Here is a 15,896-nt window from a genome sequence, read left to right as displayed (position 1 = left end):
GCTGGGCTGAAAGTCGTTTAAGATAGCTGTTGTGGTGGCAGGTAATAGCTTTGCAGCAATTAAAGTTTAATTCAGCAAAGTCTCCTCCACAGATTAATTGGCTACTGGATGTGTCAGAGTGCAACACAGCAACAATCATCCAAAATTCTAGCTCAAGTTACCAATCATATTCCAATGGCATAAAAGTGGCAACTTTGGGACTGGTGTTAAATAGATGGGCGCTCGTAATGTCTGCAATTCTAAAAATCATGGGCTTTGCAAATGCAAAAAAACAAGTTTCAATTTACTAAAGAAACACTAAGAGTTGAAAATGTCTGACTTCTAATGTGTATTTTGCGAGTTATTGTGATTCGAAAGGAGGAAGAAGTGAAAGTGGCACCCCACTTTCCGAATCACAGTGCAATATATCAGTTGTTTGCAACCTCAAAAACTGTTGCAAACTAGTGACTGAATACTGACAACCAAATAGGGATTATGTCCATTTGCATGGGGGAAGTGGTCCGCCCGGCACAGCTTCCACTGTGTGAATGTGAGCTGTCAGCAAAGAGAGAAGCAAAAAGAAATCCACGGAATAAACTGTATGCTCCCCCAAATGCCATTCACAGAATTATTTTTTTTAACAATACGTTTTGTTGCAGAAAACAAGTAATAAAATGTACAGCTGAACAAGTGGCATGCATCTACCATTCGAGCCTGCGAATGTGGTCAGCAAATAACTAGCTTATAATCATGCATTACTAGCTTACAATCATGTTTTATTAGACGTTTTAGGCAAAAAGTGTATGCTGCACGACAGCAAGTCAAATACAGAGAATCATTCAGTAACAGAAACCAAACTGGACATCTGATCATAAGACGCAGGCCCGCATAGATAGCCCATTCCTTTGACGTTTCTTGACACCACACATACACCATCTAGCATGACCTCCAGTGTGTGCTAAAAATCAAAGGGTGGACAGAAGTATTTGACAAAACAAGCGAGTTTACCCGAATCCTTCTTAGTCAAGTTATGTACTATAGACGTTATTTTTAACCATGAACTTGCAGAACCCATCATAAATCCATGAACTTGCAGAACCGAGCTTAGATGGGCGCAGGCACAGGCATACGAAGTGGATATTCTTAAATGCATTAATGTATGTTCGTATTGTTAGTGCTTTCTTTTTTGTAAGAGAGGACTTCTGATTAAAAGACATCTCCTTAAATCTTTCCAGTCGAAACAACAACAAAAAACAATCAAACTCACTGAGATGAAGGAGAACTGTGAAAGAACAACTTGAAAACAGTTCAATGTTTTTAAGTGTTATTTTCCAGGGATGTTTCTTAACAACTCATTTCCTGTTTGCATCAATCGTTTTGGCTGCTTTGAAGTTGGATCCAAATCTCTATCCCCGCGTGTATTTTTACAGATTGTATAAGAACATTGGAGGAAGTTATTTTAGTTTTATGGACATGCAAGATTGTTTGAATAGCAATAACATGACGGGCAAGCGAGCTTCAGCCAATAAACAAAGGGCGTCTCCATGGACAGTTTGGCATGTTGCCAACTGCTGCTATGCAACCAATATTTTCGGTCTAAACTACTTCAGTACAAAAATACCAGATTTTGTATGATAGAAAATGTCTGCTGGCGAGACCTTCCTATGCAATTAACAGTTAGTACCTCAGCACCAAGCACCTCACGTGGTCTTTAACTCCCCTCCCACTTCCCAACTACGAGGGACCCCAATGTGTCACTCTCACGTTTTAAGCTGTCATTTTTAAAGCCTGAATGCTGTATATCTCTGCCATGCCACTTCTACCATGCAGGCACCACAGAGGCTGTGAATAACAAGAATAACCGATGCATTACACAGTGCAGACTACAGCCTAGATTCTTCTCCACTATTAATCGGCCTTCAAGACACAATCAACAACTTCACCTGCTGTCCAGGCTAAAGGTCTTTGGTATCGAAGAGTCAACACTCACCTCAATGACAGTTTTCCTATACAGCAGACCTCTTACTATACTCCTCCATCCTTGCTCAAACACCTATTAGAACAAGCATTGGCAATGCCAATTGGCCTCGCCTATGCAAGAGCAATTGGCTTTTCCAGAGTGTTTTAGCCATGTTGTACACCAGTATTGCAGTTGCTCAGAATGGCTAAAAGTGGCACAGAAGAGAGTGTCATAAAGTGGAGTAGAGAAGAGTGGAATAGCGTGTTGTGGAGAGGCAAAGAGTGGAGTGGAGGATTGTAGAGTGGAGTGTCTGGAAGTAGAGTGGAGTGGTGTAGAATGGTGAGGTGTAGACTGGAGTGGTGTAGATTGGAGTGGCGTAGAGGGGAGGAGAGTGGAGAGGCACAGTGGAAGGGAGTGTTGTAGAGTGAGTGGCACTGAGTGTCGTAGAGTTGGGTGGTACAGAGTAGCGTGGTGTGGCGTAAAGTGGAATAGACTGGAGTAGTGTGCCTTACAGTGGAGTGGAGTGGAGTAGAGCGGAGTGGCAGAGTGGAGAAAATTGACGTGGATTCGCATAGAGGGAGGTGCGCAGAGTGAAGTAGAGTGTTGTGGTACAGAGTGGAGTAGAGTGTTGTAGAGTCAAGCGGCGCAGAGTGGAAGCAAGTAGAGAAAAGAGGCGTAGAGTGTAATAGAGTGGAGTGGCACAGAGTGGAGTGCTTTAGAGTGACGTAGAAGGAAGTGGAGTGGTGTGGAGTGTCGTAGAGTGTGTGCTGTAGAGTGGCATAGAGCGGTTTAGAGTGAAGTAGAGTGTTGTAGAGTGAAGTGGCATAGAGTGGAGTATAGTAGAGTACTGTGCTGTAGAATGGAGTGGCGTCGATTAGAGTGGCATAGAACGGAGTGGGGAGGTGGCATAGAGTTGAGTAGAGTGTTGTAGAGTGGAGTGTCGTAGAGTGAAGAATGCATGGGGTGGTCGTGCACTGCCATTACAGACAACACATTTTCAAATGAAGTGACTGTTTGCATAGACTTACAGTGTTACTGATAAAATTATACAGTGCACAAATAATAACGTGTGGGAATGTTATCACCTAGTGTATTGATTTGTTTTGATAGTATTAAAATATTTGTTTCCAGCACATTCAGAATTCCCAAAAATAATGTGCTTCATTTGGGCTTTCCTAATTCTGATATGTTCTGAAATATTTGCAGTTCATTCATAGACATCTACTTTTTGTGTTGTGCTAGAAAAAGCCTTTCTTTTCACACCCAGATTGTCAAACAAATCCTCTCACTTTGAAGTCAGAGAAAGAAAAGTAAACAGCAGGATCCCTCGTAAGACAGAGTCTGACATTTGACCTCTATCTTTAAAAGCAGAGCAAATATGACAAGATTAGCACAACATGTATAGGCCTGTTTCCAGAAAGCAAGCCCAAGTGGAAGAACACAGTAAACAGTTGATGCTCCACAGGAGAGACAAAGACGTGCTGGACAGCCTAAAAGAAAAACAAAGCCATCAAATAGAAAGCAATCAACTGAGTTACAACACACAAAGTCAATGGGCAGAATGCATTCCCAGGGAAGCTTTCAGAATGTTTCCAAGAAGTCTTAAGCAAACCAGACATCACACCTTTGACCTAAGAAGTGGGGTCCCCCAAATCTCTCCACCCCTTTGAGGTTTAAGTCACTCCACTAATTGTTCAAATATGCTCTTTCAGGGTTAAATGTTTTAACTGTGCAGATGCAAAATGGAGCCCCTTCTCTTAACTTCATAGCCATGAGATCATCTTCTGGAAGGGCAGAAACAATCTCAACCTGATCCTGAGCAAGGAAGATTTCGTCACATGTGGGAACCAATTTTCCCCTCTACATCCAACTCCTCTGGCCACTAAGGATGGGCCTTTGTCACACCACAGGGAAAAACAAGTGAAAAAACTTGGATTAATCATGGACTCCAACCTATCAAGTAGTCTATACAACAAATCAAAACTTGCTTCTTCCACTCTATCACCCTAGACAGTACATGTATGTTCTAGCCAAATCCACAAAGCGGTCTGACTCTCATTTACCTGGTCCTTTATTGTTCCAATCCACTCCTGCTCCATTCCTAGATATACCAAAAGACTGCAATCTGTTAACCACAGCAGCCACGTGACACCAACACATGCCTTCAAGAGAATACATATCCCAGTACTCTGCATCAGACAGGGAGCAAAATTTGGAAAGTGACCTCAATTTCAAAGGAATGTTCTCACCTATCTCCTAACTAGGCCACTGAGAGTCAATCAATCAAGAAGTCTTTATTCGATAATTAAATCATAAAAGACATGTAGCACAGATTACAATTCTCTAAAATACATATACAATTCACATAATAAAGAACAAATAAAAAGGTCGAGGACCATATTAAAACGAATACAATACTTCATTGAGAGTCATTGAATAATAAAATAGACCTTAGTCTAATAACCTTAATGGGACTGACAAGCTTTACAAAGACACAATTACACATAATCAATAGCAATTTTGTATAAAGGAGGCAGCGGCCTAAGATGAGTTAATAAATCTAGTTCTAAGGATCCAGGCCCAGCCTAGGTATTTCGCTACGCCAGTTACAATTATGGGTGATGGGTCAGACTTTAACCATCTCCTGGCAACTGCTGCTGAACGAATACCCAGATTCCTACAAACTGGTCTTAGCCACTTAGCTCGAGGGCAGTATACAAGGGGCAGACAAATAGGAAGTGATCAATACTTTCGTTCTGCCCTAGACACTGAGGACACTGTCCCGGTCCACCCACTGTTTTGTATATTCCCTTAGGGGCAAGCAGCCGCACCTAAACTGGTGAAACAATTTGCGATCCAGGGGCTTAGTTATTACATCCCAATAATTTTCAAAGCTGGAGACATCTTTCATGGCGAGAAATTTGCCAGTAAGATTTGTATCTGGCTGTCCAGTATGTCTAATATTCACCACCCAATTCCAGTATTGTAGCTTTAGATCCTTCTTAGTGGGAAAAGTTGCAGTGTCAGGGTTTAGCCAAAGTTCCTCATATCCCATAGCACATAGAGTGGATCTCAGAACCTTGAACCAACCTATGTTTGAGGAGCCCGGAAGATCCCTAACCTCTAAACACGCTCTTGCATAGATATGAAGTTCGGGCGTAGTCCAGAGGCGATGCCAGAATGCTATTGGGCACTGTCTTGCCATGTCCTCCACCGGCTGACACCCAAGATCATACAGGAGTGGAAGCCGGGGTGTAGATTGTGGGAGGCCAATAGCCTGCCTTAGGAATTTATTTTGGGCAACTTTCAAAGAGTCAAGGTTACTATGACCCCATAGCTCCGCTCCATACAAAACAGATGGTAAAACTTTCACGCCGTAAATTTTTATTAGAGGGGAAATGGGCCTTGAGCTGGAGCTTTTGTGTTCTTTAAGCAAAGCTCATCCAATCTGCATATGCTTTAGTGCCATTAGGTTAACCTGATGAGCCCAACTGAGAGTCTCACTAAACGTAACTCCAAGGTAGGTAAACAGCTTTGTCTGTTCCAGATGTATACCTCCCATAGTAACCCTGGCTGAAATGGATGAGTGCCCTCTTAGTACCATAAATTTTGTTTTGGATACATTTACCTCTAACTCATGCTCGCAGCAAAACAGTTCAAACCTTGACAGAGCCTGCTGAAGACCCTGTCTGGTCTTTGATATTAAAAGAGTGTCGTCTGCGAACATGAGGAGTGGGATTTTCAATCCAGCCAGAGTCGGGGCATCAGTAGGCTGATTGATAAAATATTGAGTAACCCCATTAATATACAAAGCGAATAGGGTGTGTGCTAATACGCACCCTTGTCTTACCCCTTTAGAAACTGGAAATTTTTCTGTTACCTCCCCTGGTTTACCCCAACGTACTTGGGCATATGTGTGGGCATGAAGGTTAATCAATAGATGTAGAAGGGGAGCAGGCATACCCAACTTCGCTAGACAGTCCCATAGCTTGGCCCTTGGGACAAGGTCAAATGCAGACCGTAGGTCCACAAAAGCTGCATAAAGATTTCCTTTTCCCAAGGTGACAATCTTCCAATAAAGAAGAGTAAACCGAAGAGCCTGATCCAGAGTACTCACATGTGGCCGAAAGCCAGCCTGGAGTGGAGAGAGAATATTAAACTCATCAGTCCATTCTTGAATCCTGCCAAGAGCGAGGCGGGCTATGATTTTTTGCACCGCATCAATTAGGCTGATCGGCCGGTAGTTAGAGGGAACCGATCGATCGCCTTTCTTATAAATAGGCAGGATTTCTGCCCCAAACCAAGATTCGGGGACCTCAGCACCTGAGGCTAAAGCATTTGCCAGGTGGAGTAAATAGGGGACCCAAAGGTTCTGATCCTGTTGGAATAGGTCGGCAGGAATACAATCCGGACCGGGTGCCTTGCCCCCAGGAATGGCTTTCAAGATATGTTTGACTTCACTGCTTGTAAATTTAAGTAGGGTAACTAGAGATAATATTTGGAATATATTCCTGTGTATTACTACAGTTCTTAAATTGTTCCTCAAAGAAACCTACCCACTGGGATTGACCAACCGAGGTGGGGCTTGGACGATCTTCCTGTAAATTGCCCCATTTTAGTAGGTGCCAAATCTGGCACATGTTCCAGGATCTACATGCTTCGGTCAGCGTCGCCCACCGATCCTCATCCCAGTTGGACTTAGCTTTGTGCCGTGCATTTTTATAAGCCTTCCTACAATCCTTTATTAGGCTATGATTTTTTAGCTTTATAGCTTTAAACAATTCCCCATGAGATCGACGACAGTCCTCATCAAACCAAGATAAAGTTTTCTGTTTCCCCCTCCTGCCCTGCTTGGAAATGGTTTTAACAAAAAGTTTTTTTAACTCTAAAAATAAGTTGGTATGGGTCTTGGTAATTTTTACATTAACATCTTCCTGCGACTCACAGCAGAGGACTCCATCCAAGGAGTTTAGAACCAAAGTTCTAAACTCCTTGCGTGCCTCAACATTAAAAGAGACTTTTGGCCACCGCACCCTCCTCATGTTATTACTAAGAACAACTTCATTCTGAACAACATTCGGGCAGTAGCTCCCAAGCCCCAGGAAGCTGTGATCCCTAAGCTCCATCACAAGCGGATCGTGATCACTTTTAGGTCTGGTCATGACCACCATGTCCTCTACCAAGGCCCACATCTTAACGTCTACCAAAATGTAATCTATACGGCTATTAAATCTGCCGTTACAAAAAGTGTGTCTGCCTATCCTATCGGATCGCACTCTACCATTTAGTGCACGCAAACCCTTATACAGGCACAACCCTTTGATAAATGTAGCAGTTTGCGTCTATTTCCTGATCGGGGCTAACTCAAGCTGAGGAATCCCCCAGGTCATATCCTCAGCCTCTGTAAGAAAATCATCACCAGTGCTCAGGGGTTCAAAACAGGAGTTGAAATCCCCCATAACAACCGTATAACCATTTACATGTGAGCCAGAAAGGAAGTTGTCCAGAATATGGAGGGTTTGGTACAACCTTTCCTCCCCGGGTACCCCTGACATAAATGTTAATCAACAGTATATCGAGGCCTTTGATGATCTTATTCTTACCATCAGTATGTCAGGGCTATCAATATATACCTCCTCAGCTCTTACACCGTCATATTGACAAACCCAGGTAGTCAGGCCTCCCATAGCACGCCCTCTATTGCCTTTCATTGCTGGTTTACTAAAATTTAAGTAACCTACATGGAACACTGCTGGGAGTGCCCAGGTTTCCTGGTAGGTCCAAACATCACCATGGTTAATAAAATCAACCCATTCCGTGTTGCACAATTTAGACTCGAGGCCAGCAATGTTCCAGGAGCCAAACTTACTACCAACTGTAGCTGTCCCAGGAATACTAATATCATCATACATTTTACCCCCTTTATTTGAGCTGTCTACTGGGAGTACATCATCACTCCTCTTTCCTGTGTCAGCGTCCCCATAATCAACCGACTCGGATAGCCGAACCCCATTTCGTAAGCTCCCGTGGTCATCAATCACCATATCAGCTATCTCAGCAATCACGGCGACCTGAGATACTACTTCAATATCCTGACTCCTACCCCGTTCCCCTCCAGAGTTATCATACATTTCCCTACCACAATAGATTAATACGTCCTTTGGCTTTATTCCATAGAGGGAATCAGTTTCTGGGGTATTAGAAGTACCCGTACAATCTAGGTTGACCTTAGAAACTTGGTTATAGGAAACAAGTCAGTCATTTGATTCCAACCCTGACAAAGGTTCATACAGGTTAGACAATGGAATATTCCAGTAATCATTTGGCCAATTAGAGTTAGTACGATTACTTGATGTGGGGAAAAAACTAGGAGGATAGTGACAACAAATAGGAGGACAGGGAGTATTAGGATTGTTGGTGGGATAGGGGAAATGGGATGAGTGTTTTGGCATGTTCAGGAAGGGAGTATATCCACTAGCACTAGGGTGGGCAAGTGGTCTTAACATGGGTTCTGGGTAGAAATAACTCAGATTTCGAGTGGATATACCTCCTTCATTGTTTCCTGGGAACCAGTCACTTATATAGGGAACAAATCTAGGGTCCCTAAAGTTGATGATCACAGTATCGCCCTCATTATACTTTGGACGGACACCCACCCAGTTACACCTTCTTACTGAGATGATCTCTCCGTTTAGATGGGCTGGAAGGGGTCTATTTTTTCTCAGCCAATAAATAACTTTGTTCTTCAAGTTAGCATTGGGCTCACGATAACCATTTGTGATCGAGGGAACACCCGTCAAAACAATACCAAAGTTAGTCGAATCGGGGGGTAGGTCCACTGTGTTTCTGCTAGTTAAGGTCTTTCTTTGGGATAGGGTTGTAAATTTGTCAACCACAGGAGGCAGACTTTGGCTATTTGCGATGGGGATCGGTTTATTTGAAGCCTGCACATGCTTCTCTTTTGCTAGTGTTGGTTTGGGTATTGGGTTGTCTTTGTTGATTTTGTTGGATGGCTTTACAGTTGTTTGAGGTGGTTTACTATGGGTCGGTATTGTTGGTTGAGGTTGGACTTTCGATTGAGACCCATCATTGCAGTTCATAGGATGTTGAGTTTTTTTCTGGACAGCAATGGTTAAGAGATCTTCCATTTTCTCCCCCAAAATCCTAACTCTCTCCAAAAGGAGGAGCATATAGGATTTTAAATTTTTATCTAAAAGTTCTATCATCTCTTTTTTCAAAGAGGTTAATAGATCATTTATGGGGGTAGGGGTAGGGTGTATAGGAGACCCTAAAGGAACAACCCTCACGGGCGAAACAGTTATATTAATATCCGGTAATTCTACCGGTGGGGTTGAAACTTGGTTAGTAAGACTTTTCCTTTTAACCCCACCCTTTCTCCTCTTCTTCTTAGGCGGGGAACGAAACACCCTTTGAAGTTTGGTGGATTTGGTACCAATATTGTTTTTACTTTGAGTGGGCATTAATTTGTGTACGGGAGTTGACTTGGTAGGGGTTACATTATCGGATAAACGATTAGACAAGGAAGAGTGTGATTGGTTGGCTATAAATGGGGCTACTGGAGTATTTAGAACTATGAGACTATTAGAGATAGTAGGTGGACTGTTACAGTTATCAACGATATTTGTTCCAGAGTTTATAACAGATGTATTGTGGTCACGAAAAATACTAGGAAGGTGGTCAGAATAGATCGACATCTCTGTCCGACCTACCAGAGCTTCCTGTGTCATGTATGGGACTTCTATCAATCACGGGGGGCAGGGGATTCTGTTTCAAATGTTCAATGGAACGGCGTCGCTCAGCACGCTTCTCAGCTAATAAAAGTTCCTTATCTATATCCTTATTAGCTTTCTCAAAGTATTTGTCGAGGGGCCCTAAGATGGACACCCCAACACAAGATGGTAAGGAGTTGGACATAACTATAGAACTATATTTATGGTGCTAAGTAGTCCAACTGACCTGAATGCAACAGTGGTGGTAATAAAGACTAAGAGACCGGGCCCAGCCCAGCCTCTTCCGGCCCCTGACGGCCACAGACGCTCCCGCCCTTGTCCCAGGCTTCTCCCGGTCACTCAGCGGGACTTGTTGGCTATATTTATGTGGTCAAAGTGAGAGGGGAGGAGCATGCAGGGAGAGCGCCCCAGGTGCTGGCAATTGGGTCAGGCGGGCTCTCCTGGGACTTGGAGTCCTGCGCCCGCAACTCGCTCGCAGCCCTGCACAATACAGTCACCCACAGTCACAGCCACAGTCGATAGACTCCACGGCCAGGCTTCGCTGATGTTAATCAAGGCCCCCACGAAGCGGGACCCGCGAAGCGGGTTCCGCGAGCTGTAGCGGTAAAATCAGGAAAAATTTCAGCGACACAGGATCCCAACGTGAGCACTAGGGATTTTTCAAAGCGTCCCAACAAACATCCAAGGGCATAGATTTTTAAAGCACGATGGTGGGGAGGAGCATGCAGGGAGAGCGGCCCAGGTGCTGGCAATTGGGTCAGGCGGGCGCTCCTGGGACTTGGAGTCCTGCGCCCGCAACTCGCTCGCAGCCCTGCACAATACAGTCACCCACAGTCACAGCCACAGTCGAAGGGCGATAGACTCCACGGCCAGGCTTCGCTGATGTTAATCAAGGCCCCCACGAAGCGGGTTCCACGAGCTGCAGCGGTAAAATCAGGAAAAATTTCAGCAACACAGGATCCCAACGTGAGCACTAGGGATTTTTCAAAGCGCCCCAACAAACATCCAAGGGCATAGATTTTTAAAGCACGATGGTGGGGAGGAGCATGCAGGGAGAGCGGCCCAGGTGCTGGCAATTGGGTCAGGCGGGCGCTCCTGGGACTTGGAGTCCTGCGCCCGCAACTCGCTCGCAGCCCTGCACAATACAGTCACCCACAGTCACAGCCACAGGCGAAGGGCGATAGACTCCACGGCCAGGCTTCGCTGATGTTAATCAAGGCCCCCACGAAGCGGGACCCGCGAAGCGGGTTCCGCGAGCTGTAGCGGTAAAATCAGGATAAATTTCAGCAACACAGGATCCCAACGTGAGCACTAGGGATTTTTCAAAGCGTCCTAACAAACATCCAAGGGCATAGATTTTTAAAGCACGATGGTGGGGAGGAGCATGCAGGGAGAGCGGCCCAGCTGCTGGCAATTGGGTCAGGCGGGCGCTCCTGGGAGTTGGAGTCCTGCGCCCGAGACTTGCTCGCAGCCCTGCACAATACAGTCACCCACAGTCACAGCCACAGTCGAAGGGCGATAGACTCCACAGCCAGGCTTCGCTGATGTTAATCAAGGCCCCCCACGAAGCGGGACCCGCGAAGCGGGTTCCGCGAGCTGTAGCGGTAAAATCAGAAAAAATTTCAGCAACACAGGATCCCAACGTGAGCACTAGGGATTTTTCAAAGCGTCCCAACAAACATCCAAGGGCATACATTTTTAAAGCACGATGGTGGGGAGGAGCATGCAGGGAGAGCGGCCCAGGTGCTGGCAATTGGGTCAGGCGGGCGCTCCTGGGACTTGGAGTCCTGCGCCTGCAACTCGCTCGCAGCCCTGCCAATACAGTCACCCACAGTCACAGCCACAGTCGAAGGGCGATAGACTCCACCACCAGGCTTCGCTGATGTTAATCAAGGCCCCCCACGAAGCGGGACCGCGAAGCGGGTTCCGCGAGCTGTAGCGGTAAAATCAGGAAAAATTTCAGCAACACAGGATCCCAACGTGAGCACTAGGGATTTTTCAAAGCGTCCCCCATTGAGAGTCAGTTCTACACTTTGGGTAACTCCTCTTTTAGGAAAGAACATTAAATGGAACACACTTTGCGTTCTTCACATTTGATATATTAAACAACTATAAGAAATATGATTTAAACTCGGTCCTTTCACCCTCCACTTACTAAATATACCACTCACCATCACAACCCATGACCACATTGCATACAAAACAAAACACCTCACAAAACCATGCATACAAGTCAACTGCGCAACACTAGTTTTCTTAACAAACTACTAAAATATCTATAAAAGTTGTAACATTGACCTGATTATCCCAAAAACGTACTACAATATTCTACACAACTTTGAAATGGTCAGCAGGCATCACCACAGTAAAGTCACCATACCACAACAAACCTTACTAGTGTCAGTCCCTTTCACATTATAACATTGGAGCACACCACATCACAGCATTTCACACAACTTCTCGTCACATCTAATGTACGTCTTTATATTGCTTCACCCCATTCCAGCCCACATTACACTTACCCGTCACATCGCACTACACAACCTTATATCCCACCTCATTCGACAACACTACACAAGCAAACTATATTATTTGGAAGCATATCACACAACAAAAAACAAAACTGTACTTTCGAAACCATGCTATATAAACATCTTCCTCCTACGTGAAATCTCTTACGCATACTACAACTAAGATTTTTGTTGTGCTAAACATCAACAGTCTGTGGCAAACTTATATAAAACTGAAGTTGATAATGTAGTTTATAATTCAAAACAGATTAACAATGAAGCCGCATGAACTACCAAGATGCTCTCTCTTTCCTCAGGAAACAATTTACCAGCTGGTGAAGGGGATTTCACTTGGTTCTTTTTCTTGTATAGCAATGAGGCCGGCTCTTTAATAACCTGAATAATCATAAATTACATGAGCCATGCATTCATTAAGTGCCATTGCTTTCATGAGCCAGTCAGGTAACTATTGGTATGTGTGAATGCATTACTTCTATAAGTGGACTGGGAGTACCTACTGGGCCACTATTTGGCATTGGGAAGTACAGTTTGAGGTATGGAGTCAAGTGTGATTTTATACAAGAACACAGCCAAGACCTTAGGGGCTGAATCCAACTGTTCCTGACCAGTATAAATTAAATGAGCAATGCATTCATTAAGTGCATTGTTGTCCATTACTTATTAGAGCTCCAAACTAACCCTGGGCAAAGCACTACGCTACGCTCTGTAGTTTGCGAAGTTTCCGCTACTTCGCACTATGCGCACTGCACGTAACACAGTGCAAACACGAGTAGCGTAGTGCAGAGGACATTTTGGGCTTGTCCACGGACCTCAAAGTCAAGTTGGCGACCGGGAGCAAGCAAAATGACATCCCGGCGAGACCTTTTCCTCGTTTGCGTTCAGCAACATCAAGTTGCTGATCGCGAGCGTGGAAAATAAACCTCCCGGCGAGATTCTCAACGCGGGGAGGTCAGGTTTCTTATTGCGAGTGGTCGCGTATGCTCGCGAAGAGCAACTACCAGTCTACGTTGAGAAAGCTGCTGCTCGAGTAAAAATCTACTCGCGCGGCAAAAAACTACAGCTCGCACTGTGCAAGATGCCGATTTCAATGATTTCACAGTGCCGGATGCTTGTCCATGTGCAATCATTGAAAACGGCATCTTGCACAGTGCGAACAGGGTTCTGTGCAGTTCGCGTAGTGCTACGCGTAGCGCACTTTGCGTAGCGCACTTCGCGTAGCTACGCGTAGCGCTACTTCGCGAACTACTCCCAGGGTTACTCAGAACCCACAATCCTAACATAATTGATACTGTATACTACTTTGACCTAAGACACACCAACAGGCTGGACTATCCAACTTACTTGTACACCGGACTAAGGTTTCCCTTCCACTGAGCTTAGGATAAGTGTACAATTTTTCAACCGGTAAGTCATTTCTTTTCGGAAATGGATGAAGGAATTACCCTTCTCTCTTGGGTCAAATCGGAGTCCCCATTCTTTCGTAGCCATATTCAACACATTTCAGCTATTTTATAGTAACATGCTAACCTCCGAAGACTCTAAGAAAAAACTTGGGATGACTAGTTTAGCCATTAACATTACAGAGACACATCTGCATTCTTAGGGCCAGAACCATGCATAGAGGGGCTTTGGGTCAGTCCTCTTCATCTGTTGGTCTGCTGTACTGCCATTCGTATTTTGCTTTTGCCTACCCTAGCATACAGCATTTTCCAATGAGTCACTTACTTCAACCATTGGCTATCTTGCGCTCTGGCAGCATTTTTCCAGATCACAGGAGCACGTCTGCCTAAAAAACTTGTCACTTCAGTGCCCTGGGTAGTGGACCAATACTTTTTCTTTGTTAATGTTTTTTTCTTTCCATTCTCTATTCTTTAAAAAGTGTGTTTAAATGGTGTCTTCAGATTACGGTTCAAACCAATAGAATATTTTCTTTGCACCAAAAAGCTCCATATTTCCCGTGTTCAGAATATTACAAATGGTTTCCATACCTGCGTTGGGTACGGCTGCCAGCTAAGACGCATACCTTGCAGTTCGAATAACATTGTATATGATGGTTAGTTTTTTTCTTTAATAGAATCGTTTCCTGTTCTCTTTATTTTCGAGCCATAGGCTTCAAATAAAAAATATATCCATCGCACCAGCTTAAAGGGCCAACCCTAATGGCTTAGCCAGTGCTTGTTATACTGCTGAAATCACCACTTTCCATAAACAGAATTTCATACAGGTGTTGCTGCTGGCTTACCAGCAGTTGTTTTAGCAACAGTACGCACTATGTGCTGTGGTCAAGACCATGGTTTTAAACCTACCCTAGCATCAACACAGCGTAATAATAAAAACGCCAGAGGTGAAAGTATTGTGAGCTCCTCTAGGGTAATATTAATAGGCAGCTGTCCTCAACGGGTGACGCTGAAAGGCAGGCAGAACCATGGCGAGAACGTGATGTTATTGGGAGGAACAGTGTCCCTAAACACAGAGGTCCAAGGTCAAGGCTTGTTACTGCATGTGGATTTGTTTGTTTCACTGGAGCAGTTTTCTTTTTTTCTCAGCTGTGCTTTCACCATTTATCTTTTCAACGCAGCAATCCGCCGGGGGACTTGTCAGAACCACCAGTCCTGACCTTGTCTTCCCCAAGGCCGCCTAACTTCCCAGCTGAAAGTAATCAAAAGAAGCCTTCCGTCAGAGAATGCTTTAGAGTGGTTGGTGCTGAGGGAGAGGAGAGTATCATGTTAAGACACATTTGGGGCGGCGCATAAGAGAACTTATACCCACTGATCACATGTAAACAGTAAATAAAAAGAGTGCTGAATTAAAGTTATTGCTTAGGTTCATATTCGATTTTCGTATTTCCGTTACAACCTTATGAAAAGGCATCTACATTAGAAAGCCGAATATACAGTTTGATTTAGATAGCAGTATGCATACCAAGTACCAGAAGAAACTTCAGTAAAAGAAAGGATTTTAAGGAGACAAATGGGAAAATAGATATAGGGTTCAATTCAAAAAGATAAATATACACCTATGTATTTATTCTTCTATATATTTACCCTATCTCTAGGGGTAACTCTCCACTTTTTGCTATTCACTCTTTCCAAGTGAAGAACTACACCTAGGTGTAGACTGACATGACTCCACCCCATCCAAATGGAGGCAACCTAAAATTGAATTTACAAGTGTAAAATTACTTCGAGTAAATCTTCATCTGTTGGTGGAGATCTTCACCAGTGGGGTGGAGAGTTGCCTCGGGGAAAGTATAGGGAACTGTAATAAAGTGTATTTAAAATAAATATATATAATATTAACTTGGAAATAAAATAACATTTTGCAGCACGTTATCCATCTAGTTATGTATTCATGGAAGAGGTGTGGCGCCACGGCCAGGGCGACTGACTCTGGAATCTGGGGATCACGGTTCGATCCCCGGTGCCGGCGGTAGATTAGCCCAGCACCATGTGAGTCTGGGCAATAGCTTGCTTAATCTTCTCGACGGCCTCCAGCGCCTAGAGACTCTTACGGGGGATTGTTCGCGCTTTACAAATGTGGATTATTATTATTTCTAAATATGAATTTTTGAACGAAAACTTCTGACATTTTTATTTTAATCTAATACTAACTGCACAAGGTTACAAGGTTATAAGTTACATATATATATATATATATATATATATATATATATAT

Source organism: Lissotriton vulgaris, chromosome 12 (assembly GCF_964263255.1).
Source record: "Lissotriton vulgaris chromosome 12, aLisVul1.2, whole genome shotgun sequence".
Classification (NCBI taxonomy): Eukaryota; Metazoa; Chordata; class Amphibia; order Caudata; family Salamandridae; genus Lissotriton; species Lissotriton vulgaris.
The sequence above is the reverse complement of the archived record's forward strand: the minus strand, read 5'-3'. Positions refer to the sequence as shown.